The following is a 14,673-nucleotide window of genomic DNA, read 5'->3' on the forward strand; positions in this document are numbered from 1 at the left end:
GATGCAATCAGAGATGGGCACAGAGAAGTTCAACTATAATAGTAATGGAGTATTTTTCTGTTAATTTTATTTATTTATTTTAATTTCTTCTTTAATATTTGTTTTTTTAATTTTTTATTTTAAAAAAAAACATTTTCTTGGGCCTCCCTGGTGCCGCAAGGGGTTAAGCACCGCACTATGAAGCAATCTGCAGCCTCTGAAGCATGAGTTCCATCCCTGGCTGACCAGGGAGCTACCCACATGGCGCAGCAGACCTCTCCTGTCTTGCCCGCTGCTCCCCTCAGCAGTGTATTTCAGTCCGTCTGCCTGTTCTGTTCCCCACTCTGTCTCTGGTGAGTCCTCTCACCCCCCACACCTCTGGCCTGTACCCCAGCTCTTGTATGCATAAATAAATCTTTAAAAAATTTTTTTTTTCTTCCCCCAACCCCCTCAGGTTGAGTTCCCATAGAATTTCCTTCCGTTCCCCAAGGCACACCTCCACCATCACCACAGTCTCCTGTTCTCCTGCCTCCCTCCCCCTGATCCCTCTCCCTCCTCCTCCCCTGCAATATGTCTCTGATTTGTAATTCTCTGTTTTTCCTTTGTTGTGTTTTGTACTTTTTTTTTTTTTTTTACACTGATGTCTTATTTGGTTCCCCTATCATTCCTGTTACAAGTGAAACCATCCGATATTTTTCTTTTTCCTTCTGGTCTGTTAATTTTTTAAAAAATTTCTTGGCTGGTGAGAAGTTTTCTTGTATTATTCTTTTTATGTGTTTCTGTAAATATCTGCGTGTGTGTCCTAATATTCATAACATACCAAAAGCCTCAAAAAGAAGTTAATCTAACATTCTTTCACAACCCCTCCCCCACAACCATCACCACTAAAAACATAGGCCCATACCAGGGTATTCTGCAACTTATTTTTCTCACATAACAATCCATTATAGCATTCTCTAGATCAAGAGAGTAAGGAGGTAAACTGTTACCACCGCTACAAAATATTTCATAATAAGAATGTTCCATAATTTATTCAAATATTCTCCTTTTTATGGAAATACAGGTTGTTTCCAGTTGTCACAAAAACAGAGCTGCAAAACATTGTTGTTCATGCATCTTTATATACTGGTACTTCTGTTTTTGCAAAATGGTTTTTTTTTTAAGATTTATTTATTTATGCATACAAGAACTGGGGTACAGGCCAGAGGTGTGGGGGTGAAAGGATTAACCAGAGACAGTGGGGAACAGAACGGGTGGAATGACCTAATATACACTACTGAGGGGAGCAGTGGGCGAGACAGGAGAGGTCTGCCGCGCCATGTGGGTTGCTCCCTGGCCGACTGGGGATCGAAGTCGTGCTGCAGTGGCTGCAGACAGCCTCATAGGTTGTGTCTTGACCCCCTGCGCCACCAGGGAGGCCCCACAAAATGGGTTTTTAAAAGTCAGACTAGGTTCGAGTATTGAGTGAAGTGATATCTTTGTTTTTTTTTAATTTCCCTAAATATTGCCAGATTACTTTTTGAAAGGGTTGCAGGAATTCATTCTCCAGCAACCTATGAGTGAGACCTGGGCACCTCTTAACTGAAATTTCTTTTAACCACATGAGGATTTAACAACAAATTAGAGGTCAATTTTTACTGTCCTCCCCAAATAGTAAATATTAACATAAATTTATTTCCACCAGGAGGTTTTAAATATTTTTCTTACTCATGGAGCAGTGCAGCTAACAATCCACAAAATAACAGAGCAATTCCTCCGAGAGATGACCTGAATACTTACGTACACCCATACACACACCCTACTGAGATGCTTCCAGAACATATATTAAATAGTATATGCCTGAAAATCCTCATTTGTTTATACATAAAGGGCATAGAAAAAAAATTAATCTAGCCCATAACGAATATGCCACAAACTGGTTAGTTTATCAGAACTACTTAGGTTGCACACGCAAGGCAAGTAAATAAGAACGGGTAGGCCCAGGAGGTTAGGCTGTTCCTGAAAGCCCGCAGGGGAGATGGAATCTTCCATTTTGGTGCAGCGTGGTGTCAATAAAAACCCATTTAGTCAAGGAAAAACCATAGAACGACCCAGAATCCCTTCTAGGCAACCACCTTGCCTTATCAGTGGTGGTAAGGTGATGAAGGAGAAAGAAATGATTCTCCGATATTTTGAAGAGAGGCGAGACAAAAAAACGAAACCAAGCCGGCTCCTCCCCCCACTCAGGCAGGCCACGCGATTCCGAAGTGTGTCGCCTCCCGAACAGCCACATCTCGAGCTGCTGTGAGGCCCAGCACTCACCACAACACAAAAAAGGGGCGAGCTTTCTGGAATTTCCTTAGCAGATTCGTCCCTTGGACGCCTTTCCACACCCGCTACGCCCGCAGAATTTGTCCCAGTACAGGCGCCGCCATCTTAGGTCCTAGAAGAATCCGGGGGTACAGAGTGATGAAAGCCTGGGGGTGGGGGAGCCACAGGCAAATAGGCCCAGAGCCCAACCACCGCGCGCTACCCAAATGGCTCCGCCGGCATTGCGACCAGCCGCCCTGGGCCCCTCCCCCACTTTTCCTGACCGGTTGCTCTTCCTCAGGGTTTAGAGTCACTGGAATTCCCTCCTTCTTCCTCCTTTTCTTTCCCTTCATCTCTTTTTTCCTTTTTAACCACAAATTTATTTTACTTTTGCCCCGACTCCTCCTTTTCACATTTCTTTTTTTTTTTTTTTTTACATTTCTCAAAGTGAGGGAAAGTTTATTGCGCCCCGGGCGGACCTCACAGACCCAAGGCGGGGGTCAGTGCAGTCGCGCCCTTTTCACATTTCTAAGTCGCTCTCATTATTCTCAGCTTTCATTAACTTCACAAATACATAGCATTTTACAGTAGACAAATCTTTGGTTTTTTACTAAATTATCATTTTATAAGGAAAACTAAGGAGTGACTTTTCCGATTTCATAGATGAGGAAACTAAGGCCCAGAGAAATGAGCCAATTTCCCAAAAGCTGCAACATCTAGTAAGTTTTAGAGTGGACCAGAACCGAGTATTTTTCACTCCAGTGAGCTCCCTGCTCCAATAGATTACCATCTGCTTCAACCAACTAGTGATAATTGGAAAGATAGGAAAACTGAAACCAGAGATGGGAAGGGTTTGGGCCTGAATTCATAGAGTGAGTCAGTGACAAAACTGAATTCAAAACAAGCTACTTCCTTATTTAATTCTCAAACACAAAGCTCCTTCACAAAGGGATTTGGGATGCAATTCTCCGGCTTAAAAAAATCATTTCTCTTCTTATACTCATCTCAAATCCTGACGCCTGTAAGAAACCTCTACTTTTATCAAAACCTTTTGCTTTTTCAGCCCCTTTCCATGAGGGCAAGGACACTAGCTGGATGCCACCCCCCAAATCCTAAAAAATTTTTTTGAAAACTTAGAAGGCTGAAACTTGTTGTGAAGCGTTATAAGTGAATGGTGTAGAAGACTAGTGGGGGAAGTTCCGCCCTGCACAGATAGGGAAAACACGATTTTTTAAATTATTATTAATGTAGGGACCTCCCTGGTGGCACAAGGGGTTAAACACCGCACTATGAGGCGATCCGCAGCCTCTGCAGCAGAAGTTTGAGCCCTCGCAGGCCAGGGAGCAACCCACCTGGCCTGGCAGACCTCTCCTGTCTCACCTGCTGGTACCCTCAGCAGTGTATTTCAGTCAGTCTGCCTGTTCTGTTCCCCACTCTGTCTCTGGTGAATCTTCTCTCCCCCCCTCACCCCCCGCATCTCTGGCCTGTACCCCAGATCTTGTATGCATAAATAAATAAATTTTTTTAAATTGTTATTTATGTAACATTCCCTAAACTGAATTCAATGAGTTCTTCTTTTGGTGGATATCTGGGCCAAATAAAACACCCTACCAAGATGGATAACACACAAGACAAGTATCTATTTTCTTGTGACAAGAAAAGGAGACAACTAACCCAGGTTTCCAAAGAAACTATCAATATTTCACAGAAAGCAGTTAGTAAAGTTACACAGTATTGTTCAGTGTGCAAGGGGGTCTTCAGGAATATCTTTGTTCCTGCTGCTTGCATTTTCTGATCTTTACCTTCAACCAGGGAGGCCTGTGAAAAACATACCTCCAGGAGAAAATGAAAGTTTGTCATATACTCTATTCTTATCTCATCTAGGTTTTTTTTAAAGACACATTTATATAGCTTCATGTTCAGACTATTACATTTTGCAATCAATAGCTTAGGTACCAAAAAAAAATCTATACTAAAACCCTTTGTGGGCCTCCCTGGTGGCACAAGGGGTTAAGTGTCAGCACTATGAAGCTATCCTCAGCTACTGAAGCACAAGTTCGATCCCCGGCCAGTCCTCAGCTACTGAAGCACAAGTTCGATCCCCGGCCGGGGAGCTACCCACATGGTTTAGTAGACCTCCCTTGTCTCCCCCACTGCTCCCCTCAGCAGTGTATTTCAGTCAGTCTGCCTGTTCTGTTCCCTACTCTGGTGAATCCTTTCACCCTCCACACCTCTGGCCTATACCCCAGTTCTTGTATGCATAAATAAATCTTTAAAAAATAAAATAAAATGTGTCTTCTTTGTAGCAGCTAGGCCTTGCCACCTCTGTGCTTGGCTGAGTTCACAAAGCTATTGTAACCTGTAGCTCCACTGTCATTTTTCTGGCTCTCCTCTCCTGCTAAACTTTATTTTTATTTCCTTAATTAAAACCTTCTGCCACTGCTGCTGCTGGGGAACCACCATAGCCACTTTGCTTTCCTGGTTTGGCAAAGTACTGGCCTTCCCCACAGGGGCCAGAGCTTTTGCCTCCAAAGTTTCCTACTTTCAAGGTTCAAAATTTGAACATTGAGATGGCTTCCCTGGTGGCGCAAGGGGTTAAGTCTCAGCACTATGAAGGTATCAGCAACCACTGTAATAGGAGTTTGATCCTGGGCCAGCCAGGGAGGCCAGGGAGGCCACATGGCACAGCAGACCTCTCCTGTCTCAGCAGACCTCTCCTGTCTCACCCGTTGCTCCCCTCAGCAGTGTATTTCAGTCAGTCTGCCTATTCTGTTTCCCACTCTGACTCTGGTGAATCCTCTCTTCTCTCTCTCTCTCTCTTCTCTCTCTCTCTCTCTCTCTCACACACACACACACACACACACACACACACACACACACACCACCTCTGTCCTGTATCCAAGTTCTTGTATGCATAAATAAATAAAATAAATCTTAAAAAGAAAAAACAAAATTTGAAGATTGATTGTTGTAATTGCCAAAATCACGGTAGCTTCCACCACCTCCAAAATTGCTTCCATCATTGCCAAATCAAATCCATTATAGCCATCCTCACTGCTACCATATCTTCCTTATTCCTCCACAACCCCCACCACGATGGCTGCCACCAAAACCACTTCAACCACTGAAGTTTCCTCCACCACGCAGGTTGTCATTCCCACCAAAACCACCTCCACAACCAGCACCAGTTTCCAGAACGAGGTGCTGAGAATGTGAGTCAGTGCTTGGGTGGGTCCCTGCCTCCTGCCCTTGCCCCCTACAGCTTTCTGTTGTGGCCTTGGGCAATGTGCACATCTGAAAGCCTGAAGGACTTCCAGGCTTCGCTGAGGTAGATGGCGCCTTCAAAGAATCGACGCTTTCTGACCACTGAGGAAAACCTGTGGTGCTCTTTTCCTACACACTGAACTTCACCTTTTTGTGCCCCACAGAGATCATCAGTTTCTGAGAACATGCAGAGCCTCCACAAACTAGGCTGCGAAGTTCTGGGGGTGTCTGTAGATGTAGACTCTCAGTTCACTCATGTGCCTTGAATCAACACCCCTGGAAGAAGGGAGGTCTAGGCCCCCTGCACATCTCCCTGATGGCTGACACAACCACAAGTCTATGCCAAGATTAAGGTATGCTGAAAGAAGATGAGGGCATCATCTACAGGGGCCTCTTTATCATCGATGGCTCCGGTGACCTTCAGTAGATCACTATCAATGATTTGCCTGTTGGGCATTCTGTGGATGAGGCCTTGCAAACTGGTCCAGGCCTTCCAGTACACTGATGAGCATGGGGATGTCTGTCCTGCTGGCTAAAAAACAGTCAGTGATACAATCAAGCCCAAGGTGGATGACAGCAAAGAACTTCCCCAAACACAACTATAGTAGATACATGGCTTTGGCTCTTGGCCCCTGCCTGAGTACCCTGTGCTGACCCAGAAAAGGCCAGACCTGCCCCTTCAATCCCCATAGTCTGTTACCCTGAGGGGTAGGCCAAGGTCTTCCCATGCTCCCAAATGGGAGTATGAGAGCCCTCCACACAGCAGGCACAGGCCTAGAGGTAACTAATAAAGTATTAGAGATGGTGAAAAAAAAAAGTTTCCTGGATGACTCCGACCTCTTCAGCTGGATGTAGCCCTGGCCATTTCTTTTTTCTTTTTTTTTTTTTTTTAAGATTTATTTATTTATTTATACAAGCACTGGGTACAGTCAGAAGCGCGGGAGGGTGAGAGAATTCACCAGAGCCAGAGCGGGGAGCAGAGCAGGCAGAAGGACCGAAGTACACTGCTGAGGGGAGCAGCGGGCGGCAGGAGAGGTCTGCGCGCCTTGTGGGATCCTCCTCCAGTGGCCGGGGAGCAGCCAGGGATCGAACCGGCACCGCAGAGGCTGCAGGCAGCCTCACAACCCAGCGCTCAACCGCTGCGCCACCGGGGAGGCCCAGCCCTGGCCATTTCTAGCTTAGTTAGGGCTTTCCTTGCTTCACAGTTGTGGCCATTCACAGTGTGGCATTTCTGAATGACAATCTTGTCTACAGAATCATGGTCATCAGAGGTTATGAAAGCAAAGCCTCTCTTCTTGCCACTGCCCCCATCAGTCATGATTTCAATCACCTCAATTTTCCCATTCTGCTCAAAATAATCTCTAAGGTGATGTTATTCAGTGTCTTCTTTAATGCCACCAACAAAAATCTTTTTCACAGTTAAGCAGGTACTGGATCTTTGAGAATCTTCTCTTGACACAACCCTGTGTTCCACACTCTTCCATCCACCTCGTGTGGCCTTGCATTCATAGCTACATCCACCTCCTTCTCCGATGCCTAAGCAGCAAGCCCAAAGCCTTTGGATTGCTTGGTGTTTGGATCTCTCATCACCACACAGTCTATGAGCATTCCTCATTGCTCAGAATGGCTTCTCATCTCCCATCAGTGGTTTCAAAGCTTAAACTTCCAACGAAGAACATCCGCGGCTGTTGGGGCTCTTTGGGAGACTCTGGCTTAGCCATGATGGTGGTAGAAGGGGAGACTTTTAAGATGCTTAATTGTAGGCATCCTCAGGCAGAAAGAAAAGGCTCTCATTTAGGTTTCATTTTATAGTCCAGAGATTTGAGAACAAGGTGATCTATGCCGGGTGACCTGAGCCAGCAGGAAAAATTTCTTCACTCTTACTCTCAATGTGCTCATAGTTGGTTAAAAACAGTATATAGATTTTAGGAATTCAGCATTATAAATCAACATCTGTATATACTACATTATGTTCGGCACTAAAAGTCTAGTTTCTATCCTTCCATAAAATGACCCCTTTTAGAGAAGTCTTATCCCTTCGCAAAAGCGTAGTTTCTCTTATAAGTTCTAATGTTACCTTTGGCTTTCTGCAAGTACCTAGCATGGAACACCTCTTATTCTATTCATTTGCACCATCACCTTTCCTTTATTTTGATATTGTCACTTAATGGTAGATAATTGTGTGAACATTTGGGCCTACAGGTATGGCCCAAAACACTGCTTGTCAGTGATACATGTACGTGAGGTGAAGCAGTCTTTAAGCTTAATGTTTATCATCTCCTGGACATTTTTAAGTACATCTTGAAAACTGGTGAGGCAGACACCAGAAGTCAATTGCAAAAGAAACAGCTGAACTTTTGAGAAAGAACACATCCTAAGACCTGAGAGTATTGAGTCTGAGTATTGCAATGGGTCTGTGACTTCATTTTTTCCCCATCAGGGGGCATATCTCTTGGTTGTACTACAAAATGTACTGATTTTGATCCACTGCACCTTGTGCAGTGCTTTACTGGTAAGTAGAATGGTGAAGAAAAATGAGTAAAACTTGTGGCCTTATTCTGGTGGTTTAAGCCTTTGGAACAAATGAACATTGGGTTTTAAAGAAATGCATATAAATAACCAGCAGGAAACATTAGTAGAACAACAGGCTTGTGGAGCTGCTAGTCAATTTCAGGGGGGAAACCCTGAGGCACCAATTTTATTTAATGGTGTTTCAAATTAAAATGAGCTAGACCCAGAGAGCTAGGGACAGAAAAACTCTGTTAATTCACAGCTAAGGTAGAAACTTCACATTCCTACCCCCACCCCCTCTTGTTTCCCCAGTCTATCTGCCTTGATTCTAAAGAAAATGCTTCCAGATAACACCAGAAACTAAGTTTCATGACCAAGCTACAATGCTTGCTTTTCAAAGTCCATCTTCTTGGGCCTCCCTGGTGGTGCAAGGGGTTAAGCACAGCATTATGAAGCAATCCTCAGCCTCTGTGGCTTGCTGGATCGCCCCCAGCCAGGGAGCAACCCATATGGTGCAGCAGACCCCTCCTGATTGGCCTGCTGCTCCCCTCAGCAGTGTATTTCAGTCAGTCTGCCTGTTCTGTTCCCCACTCTTTCTCTGGTGAATCCTTTCACGGCCGGCACCTCTGGCCTACACCTCAGTTCTTGTATGCATAAATAAAATAAATAAATCTTTAAAAAAAAAAAAAAAAAAAAAAGTCCATCTCCTTGGCTTCCTTGAGGTCCAGTCAGTACCTGTTTAATTCCATATGAGAACCTAGTTTTCCTTTTTCGTAAGTACTTGTTCCCAAAATAAGAAAGCTGGATACAAAATCCAAATAAGCAAAAGAGGAGTTGTAATTTCACCATCATCTGGATATGGTTAGCCAGCACTTATTTACAAAGGGCTCTCAGTTGGAGAATTTACGAAGATAATAGCACACTTAATGAAGCCTCTGACCATAGTTTTCTGTGACCTTTGCATTCATAATCTAAGACAGATGAGTAATGAACTTATAAATGACAGTTAAAATAATAGATGCATGCAGAGTTTCACTAGAACACATTCACTGAGGCCAAGTACAATTTGATGTGACAAATGGGAAAGCAGATGTACATAGAATTTATCATTGATTAAGAACCCACATGTAAAGAATAGAAAGGTGGAGAGTACAATGAAACCCAATATTAGAGGAGATTAGATTCAATTTGGGGGGGGGAATAAGGTATTCTAAGCAGTATTTTTGTATCAGGCACTGTACTAGGCACAAGGTGGATGAAAAGTAAGTTTTGGGTGTAGGAAGAGAATACAGAGATGAATCTACCATGATTCCTAGCCTCAGGGAATTTAGAGACTAGTGAGGAAAAATAAAACATGAAGTTGGATAATTCTTTTTATTAAAGGGGGGCCTTCCTTGTGGCAACAAGGGTCATTAAGTTTCAGTGCTGTCCCATCTAAGGCCTGAGTTCCATCCCTGGCCAGGGAGCTAACCCACATGGCACAGCAGACCTCTGATGTCTTGCCTGCTGCTCCCCTTAGCAGTATATTTTAGTAGATCCACCTGTTCTGCTCCACACTCTGTCTCTGGCAAATCCTCTCACCACTCCCCACCCCCTCCCCCACACCTCTGGCCTACACCCCAATTCTTCCACACATAAATAAATAAATAAATAAATAAATCTTTTTAAAACTTATTTTTATTAAGGAATTCAAGGAATTCAACACATAAAATCATATCTTTTGTAAGGTACTATACTAAATGATAAAAGGGATGGGAAGAACAACAAAAAGGAAAGCTGTGAAATATACTGCAAATCAATGAGGACAACATATTAGAATAAAGCAGGTATCAAGGAGACATGTAAAATCACACTACTTATACTATGTGTGACGTTGACCTGTCCTGATGTTCTTCTTTATTTATAATTCACATGCCATAAAATTCACCATTTCACACTTCTGGCTCCTCCACCTCAGCATGGCTGCTTTAGGTACTGTGCTGTCCAGAGGGGTCCGGAGGCTGCTCTGAGGGGCTGAGGTTCAGGTTGTGAGCCAGTGGCCACTCCAGTAGAGCCAGGCTGCCAACCATTCGGGCTACTTACTGAGCTACTTTCTTGCTGCTACTTAATGCATTTCCATATTAATCTTAAGCGGATGGACCCCCTGCTCTTCCAATGAAAGGCCAGCTACAAAGAAAAGTCCAAAGGGAGAAATTCGCAAGACTGTTTATACTGCTGTCACAGGGTTGGGACGCTGGATTACAGAGTTGGCAGCTCAGGCAGCAGCAGAAGTTGCAGGAAAAGAAAGGAAACAGGAAAATGGTCAAGGGCACGGGGCCTGTACTACAGAAACCCCTACCGAGTCAATGAAAAGCAACTAGTGTGTCTCTTCCCCAGTCTTATCCCTGGCTTTCTTTTCTAGCATTAGACGCTTCACCCCCGCCAGAGGACAAGCATTATGTCCCTTCCCATCTGCCTTCAGAACAAAAGAGTTTGGGGGCCTTAAACAGACAGGAAACTCACTGCCATGAAGGATCAACAGGCTCAGAGTCCTCCTCATCCTCCAGGACAGGGCAGCAGAATCTTGCTCAGGGGTATTTATCCTCTCCTTTGCGGGTCTTAGGTGTGGCACGACTCTTGGCAGTAGCTGCCCTACAGGAGAAGAGGGCAACCCTTTCACTGACTTAAGTTACACAGGCCAGTTAGATATTTAATAAATGTTCTGATGAAAAAGCAAAAAAATAAAAATAAAAAAGAAGAAAAAACCCTTTTCAGAGAGTGTAACCTTCACCACTAACTTCAGAACATTTTCATCACCTCAAAAACAAGCCCAATATCTATTATCACTCATTCTTCCTTCTTCCCCCAATCAAGTCCCTGGCAAATACTAATTTATTTTCTGTCTCTATCAATTTATCCCCTCTGAACATTTTATATAAATTAGGTCACACAACAGGTGATCTGTGCGTGGTTTCTTTTACTGAGCATATTTTCAAGGTTCCTGCCTGTCACAGCATGTAGAAGTACTTTATGACTAAATACCACCCCATTACATGGATATACAATGTATTGTTTATTCAACAGATGATGCATTTTGAGCTGATCACTTTTTGGCTAGTATAAGCAATGTTGTTATGACCACTTATTTACACGTTTTTGTGTGGACAGGTGTTTTCTTCCAATTCTTACTGGAATATATGCCAGAATGGAAATTCTGAGTAATATGGTAACTCTAGGCTGAACTCTTTGAGGAACTGTTGAACTGGCACCATTTCACTGCACCATTTCACTTTCCTACCAGTAATGTATCAGGTTTCCAGCTTCTCCCCATCAGTGTGTGTCACTGTAATTGTAAGCAGCCTAGCAGGTGTGAAGTAGCATCTAATAGTGCTTTTTTTTTTTTTTTTAAATAGAGGCATGTTTTATTTATTTATTTGTTTGTTTATACATGCACTGGGTACAGTCAGAAGCGCGGGAGGGTGAGAGAATTCACCAGAGTCAGAGCAGGGAGCAGAGCAGGCAGAAGGACCGATGTACACTGCAGAGGGGAGCAGCGGGCTGCAGGAGAGGTCTGCGCACCATGTGGGACCCTCCTCTGGTGGGGAGCGGCCGGGGAGCACCCGGGGATTGAACCGGCGCCGCAGAGGCTGCGGGAAGCTTCGCAACCCAGCGCTCAACCACTGTGCCACCGGGGAGGCCCTAATAGTGCTTTTGATTGGCATTTCCCTGATGGCTAATGACATAGAGCATCTTTTTATATGTGTATTGGCCATTTGTATATATTCTTTCTTTTTTTAAAAAAAGATTTATTTTATTTATTTATGCATACAAGAACTGGGGTGTGGGCCAGAGGTGCAGGGAGGGGGTGTGGGGAGAGAATTCAGCAGAGACAGAGCAGGTTGCAGAAAAGGCGGATCTACTGAAATACACTGCTGGGGGGAGCAGCAGGCAAGACAGGAAAGGTCTGCTGTGCCACGTGGGTAGCTTCCTGGCTGGGGATAGAACACATGCTACAGTGGCTGACAATAGTTTGATAGCACTGAGACCTTAATCCCTGTGCCACCAGGGAGGCCCCCTTTGTGTGTGTGTGTGTGTATATATATATATTTTTTTTTTTAAGAGTTTTATTTATTTATTTATTTATTTATTTATTTATTTATACAAGCACTGGGTACAGTCAGAAGCACGGGAGGGTGAGAGAATTCACCAGAGCCAGAGCGGGGAGCAGAGCATGCAGAAGGACCAAAGTACACTGCTGAGGGGAGCAGCGGGTGGCAGAAGAGGTCTGCGTGCCATGTGGGACCCTCCTCCGGTGGCCGGGGAGCAGCCAGGGATTGAACCCGCGTGCAGAGGCTGCGGGCAGCTTCACAACCCAGCGCTCAACCGCTGCGCCACCAGGGGAGGCCCCCTTTGTATATATTTTTAACAAAAATGTCTATTGGGTCTCCCTGGTAGCCTAGGGGTTAAGTCTCAACACTATCACCACTGCAGCCTGAGTTTGATTGGTGGCCTGAGTTTCATCCCTGGCCAGGGAGCAACCCACATGGCATAGCAACCTTTCCTGTCTTTTCTTCTGCTCCCCTCAGCAGTGCATTTCAGTAGAACTGCCGGTTCTGCTCCCCACTCTGTCTCTGGTGAATCCTCTCACACCCCATACCTCTGACCTACACCCCAGTTCTTCTATGCAAAATAAATAAAGTTACCAACACCAAAAAAAAATATTTAGCCATTCGTCAGCTTTTCACTGAGATGGCATCAAAAAGAAGGAAGGCCCTGCCCCTCCCAAAGCCAAGGCCAAGGCAAAATCTTTGAGGACCAAGACAGCAGTGCTGAAAAGTATCCATAGCCACAAGACAAAGGAGATCTACACATCACCTGCCTTCCGGAGGCCCAAGATACTGTGGCTCCAAAGGCAACCCAGATATCCTCGGAAGAGAGTCCCAGAGAAACAAGCTAGACCCCTATGCCATCATCAAGTTCCCTCTGACCACTGAATCACTCATGAAGAGGATAGAAGACAACAGCACTCTTGTGTTCATTGTGCATGTCAAGGCCAGCAGGCACCAAATCAAACAGGCTGTGAAGAAGCTCTATGACATTGATGTGGCCAAGGTCAATTCCTTGATCAGACCTGATGGAGAGAAGAAGGCTTATGTTCGACTGGCTCCTGACTATGATGCTTTGGATGTTGCCAACAAAATTGGGATCATCTAAACTGAGTCCAACTGGCTAATTCTAAATATAATTTTTTTTCACCATTAAAAAAAAAATACTTAGAGGCCTCCCTGATGGTGCAAGGGGTTAATCTGCAGCACTATGAAGCTATCCATAGCCACTGCAGCACTGCATGAGTTAGATTCCTGGCTGGCCAGGTAACTGACCCACATGGCACAGCAGACAGCTCCTATCTTGCCCACTGCTCCCCTCAGCAATGTACTTCAATCAATCTGCCCTTTCTGTTCCCCACTCTGTCTGTGGTGAATCGTCTCACCCCTGGCACCTCTGGCTTGTACCTCTGGCTTGTACCTCTGGCTTGTACCCCAGTTCTTGTATGCATAAATAAATAAATCTTAAAAAAAAAAAAACCAAAAAACAACGTAGCCATTTTTCAATTGAGTTGTTAGTCTTTTTTTTTTTTAAAAAATTATTTATTTTTGTAAAAGAACTGGGGTGTAGGCCAGAGGTATGGGGGATTTATTCTCCTAATACTTCTAGAGGTAGCTCCCTGGCAGGGAATCCAACTCAGGCCTCCAGGGTGGGCTGTCACAGTGATAGCACTGAGACTTAACCCCAGGCCACCAGGGAGGCCCACAATGTTTTCTTAATTTCATTTTCAGATTGTTAATTGCAAACATATACAAATACAACTGTTTGTTGTATATTGGTTTTGAAATGTATAACATGTTTTATTAGTTTGAGTAGATCTTTTTATTCTATAGATTTTCTAGGTACAATATTATGTTATTTGAAAGTTTTACTTTGTTCTTAGTCTGGAGGCCTTTTATTTCTTTTTCTTGGCTGGCTGTCCTGGACAGAATCTTCACTAGAAGGTTGAATAGAAGTGGTGAGGGCAAACATCCTTACCTTTTCCTGACCTAAGGAAGAAAGGATTTTCATAGGTGTTATATGAGCTTCCTATTGCCATTATAAAAAATTACTACAAAGTTAGTGACTGAACAGAACATAGATTTAGTCTCCTAATACTTCTAGAGGTCAGAAATCTGAAATCATTTGCACTTAGTTAAATCTAGGAGTCAGCAAGCAGCTCTCCTGGCACAGGTGCCTATGCAGGTATTTCTCTGGGAAAGATTTTCCCTTTGCAAAGCAGCAGCAGCTCTTGTGCCCACTCGTGTCTGGGCAAGCATCTTCTCCTTGCCTCAAAAAGTAAATTAATAAATATATCTTAAAAAGTAAATAAATAAATAAATAAAACCAAGGTGTCAGCAGGTCTGTATTCCTTCTGGAGGCTCTTGGGGAGGATCTTGAGGACCAAGACAGCAGTGCTTTTTTTTGTTTTTCCAGGCTGTGGGCATCCCTTAGCTTATGGGCCCCTTCCTCCACCTTCAAATCCAGCATGTAGCAGCGTCTGTAATGTTACCTCTGCTGTCTGTCTCTCCTCTTCTCCCTTTGACTCCCATCCCCCCCCCCTTT

The 14,673-nt window shown here is 44.2% G+C and overlaps 3 pseudogenes; 2 read left to right on the top strand and 1 right to left on the bottom strand.

Annotated features, from left to right (window-relative positions):
- Nucleotides 1–360: 360 nt before the first annotated feature.
- LOC119246069 (heterogeneous nuclear ribonucleoprotein A1-like) lies at nucleotides 361–7,253 on the bottom strand (annotated as a pseudogene).
- Nucleotides 5,553–6,186, top strand: LOC119246388 (peroxiredoxin-2-like; annotated as a pseudogene).
- A 2,748-nt stretch (nucleotides 7,254–10,001) lies between the features above and the next one.
- On the top strand, nucleotides 10,002–13,236 carry LOC119245616 (60S ribosomal protein L23a-like; annotated as a pseudogene).
- Nucleotides 13,237–14,673: the final 1,437 nt, after the last annotated feature.

The sequence above is a fragment of the Talpa occidentalis genome, unplaced genomic scaffold (genome assembly GCF_014898055.3).
Source record: "Talpa occidentalis isolate TD23 unplaced genomic scaffold, MPIMG_talOcc4v2.1 talOcc4.15, whole genome shotgun sequence".
Classification (NCBI taxonomy): domain Eukaryota; kingdom Metazoa; phylum Chordata; class Mammalia; order Eulipotyphla; family Talpidae; genus Talpa; species Talpa occidentalis.